The sequence below is a fragment of the Sinocyclocheilus rhinocerous genome, unplaced genomic scaffold, assembly GCF_001515625.1.
Source record: "Sinocyclocheilus rhinocerous isolate Xijiao unplaced genomic scaffold, SAMN03320098_v1.1 scaffold1786, whole genome shotgun sequence".
NCBI lineage: Eukaryota > Metazoa > Chordata > Actinopteri > Cypriniformes > Cyprinidae > Sinocyclocheilus > Sinocyclocheilus rhinocerous.
Window position 1 is genome coordinate 148,919 of NW_015628942.1, and position 3,528 is coordinate 152,446.

The window sequence follows — 3,528 nt, forward strand, 5'->3', positions numbered from 1 at the left end:
AGGAAAGAGTGTTATATGACTCAGTAGGAGTTTTGAACAGGCACTTACATGCCATATGTTCACACAGGAAATACACCAACTCTGTGACACACACACACACACACACACACACAAAACTCTTCACGTGATGCCTTCAAATGCAAATTTATTTAATAACTGACACTCTTGTTGCCATCGGCATACACTGAATTTGTTTTCAGTTTGGGTTTCATGTTCTTAATTAACATTAAAATATGAATACAAAATGGGTATATTTGTTGTTTAGTTTAGCTTCATTATTTACTTTTTTAGGATACGTAGGGAGGTTTTGTGTTCTGAAGGTTATAATGTATTTTTATTGAACATCATCAATGTATAAATGGAAATTTAATTCAATTCCAAATTGAAATCTCTCAATCGTTTATTATTTCCTCTCCAAGTAGGTTGACAAGGAAAAGGGCTTTTCCAGAAAGGTGCAAGTTCCAGAAACAATACAAACTTTGCTCCAAGGTGGAAATGGACGGAAAATGGGCTGAAATTGTTCATGACATATTCATATATTTAGCTACAGTTAGACCTAGACACACACATTTTATAAGGCTGTGACTGAATACTGAAGGAAAGTCAAAAGTAAATAAAATTAAAATTACAACCAAAATCATATATTACGGAATTCTACATTTGGAAATATGATTAATATTCTCACTAATAGCAAACCTGGTTCATGTTTGTAATTAATGGAAAAAACTAAAGTTCATACATGAAAAACTGACCCGAAATTGGACAGTTTGACACATTAGGAAGCAGACCTCTAAATCTGACCTGATTTGATAGATTTGATCTGATGTGGATCCATCTGACACTGATGATCCAGGATCCTTTATATAGTTCACTGTCAACCACAGAACCTTAACCCTGGTAATGAGATTCAGTCCATTTAAAAGATGCTGTAAGTAAGGGATGATTTATTTAGCCTTATTTCAAAGCTGTTGGTCTGTGAAGACAAAAGGCTGGCTAGTAATCAACTTTAAAAAAAAAAAATATATATATATATATTGGTGTGCTGCTTTTCACATCAGGCTTTATAACAGATAATATTTCAATGTTAAAATACTCCTCAGTTTAATGTGCAGAATCAAAGTTATTTGTAGGCTCATTTCCTACAAAAATCTTGTAAACACTGGCATTTAAGTTATCATAAGGGAGCCATTTTCTTTGTTGATGAGTTCATTCTGATGATGGCCAGACCACTCAAGCATTGTTAAGCCATGGAAGTGCAACAGTGAAGTGAATTGAGTATACTTAAACGGTCCCCTATTTTTCTACGAAGTAGAACACAACCAGTGAACTTTAGTTTTAGATGAAATTCATGCTCAGATTCTTGAACTCAAAGCATTTAGAGCATGTTGCCAGATAATGTGTAGACTACTTTGTGTATGACAAAACTGTGAGGAAATATCTACCATGGATTTTCACAAATTGTTTTGAGAAAAACATGAACATATTCAGTTATGGTTTACTTTACAGTGTGTTCATTTGATTTAGTTGAGTTAGTTTGGAATCATCTGCATTTAGATGATTTTCTGTAATCCGTGTCTGGCAACAGTACAATGTTTTACGGTTTTCTAGCACATGAAATGTCCCATAAGCCAACCAACCAATGAGAACACAGAACAATGTTAAAATCCATAGCAATAGAGCGTAGATGCCAAAGCTGTAGTCTGAATCCCTCTGTAACTGGAACATATTGGCCAAAAAAAAAAACAGTTTAGCAATTTAATCAGTTGAGGACTGCGAAAAACATACTTTTTGTACGCAAAAAATAAATAAATAAATAAATAAATAACTTTATTTAACAATTCTTCTCCCCAGTGTTACCATCTACCGCCATTCACAAGAGTAGATGGATTATTTATTTTTTTATTTTTTTTGCGCACAAAAAGTAGTATCATAGCTTCATAAAATTACGGTTGAACCACTGATGTCACGTGGACTATTTTGTGGATGTTCTTGGTACCTTTCTGGGCCTTGAATGTGGAAGGACCCTTGCTGTCTATGGAGGATCAGAAAGCTCTCAGATCTCATCAAAAATATCTTAATTTGTGTTCAACAGATGAACGAAAGTCTTACGGGTCTGGAACAACATGAGGGTGAGTAATTAATGACAGAGTTTTCATTTTTGGGTGAACTCGCAAATGTAATTGTAATTTTTATTTAAAGGAATTAAATGATTTAAAGGGATTTAAGGTAATTAAATAAATGTAAAAGTAATACATTTTATTATAAAGTGGTCTAATGCATTCAAACTATTTGCAAATAAAAATTTTATTTTTCTAAATGGCTTCAAGGCAAGCCATGTAACAATGTTCATTAAATTAATTCACATCATGCACACATTAATTTGTAGGCCTAATATGCTGAAAACGTTAATGTTTCTTGTCTCGTCACATTCAATCACAAATGAGCAATTTGCCCATATCTGAGTACTGGAGGACCCGACTTCTGTTAAATTTCCAGGCATGGCTCTTTATAATACAATTAAAATGGTGGTTAGACTACAGGCACCATAATATGTAGCCTACTCATTTTATAAATATTAATGGAGAAAAATTTTAAGTGTCAGAACTAGATGTGAATCATATTCCATTCTCATTAACTTTACTTTAATGTTTTTATTCTACTATGTGATCTGCTTTATAGAGAACAGCAGACCTGCTTTGAAAATTTCTCTTTCATTTCTCATTCTTCCAGGAGCTTGGAGTGCTGATAGAATCAAGTTTAAACTAGCAATGACAGGAACTAAAAAGCAGATTCATATCTATGCTGTACAGTTGAAGTTCTTCAGTAGATCATAAATCATAAACCTGCGTTCCTCTCAAACATGTTCGGATTATCTCCAGTCAGAGCTAAGCAGACTGACCAGCTTTTAAACCATCAGAGGTCAGTGACAGACTGAGGTGTGAAGCAATATGTCTGTATAAAGGCATTTTAGACAGGTTGCACTCCAGCAGGAAGACCATATGGCTGTTTACCCACAATCCCCTTCACCACCACCAGACTCAGCACACAGGTACACAACAAATGTTGTGGGGCTTGTGTGTGTGTGTTACTGTTTGGGAACTGGGAGAGTCTTGCTGAGTTGCAGGTGCTGCAGATTTCAACTGACTCATGACCTCTGGCCTTGACCTGAATTACTGACCTGTGAAATGAGGCTCCAATCACAATGATGTTATTGTGTGAGGGTGGTTGAATCATTGGACTGTTAACACAATGGCTTGCCCGGCTGTTGTAGCTCTGTTTTAAATCTTGCTGTCGACTGACTTCTAAAGCCCAAAGTACACTTTTTTACATGTATGCTAGCAAATGCCTACAGCTGATTGTGTAGTGTTTAAAAGTAAGCTCCATTTGAGAGTTTCATCTTTGTCCAGCATGCTGTTTCTATGACCAATAAAATATCTTTGTATTTATTTAAACTAGAGTTGTGTGTATCTCTTAACCCTCACACATGGACTTGTAAGTGTGGGTGTCTGTTGTTCTTGTAGTCTCAGG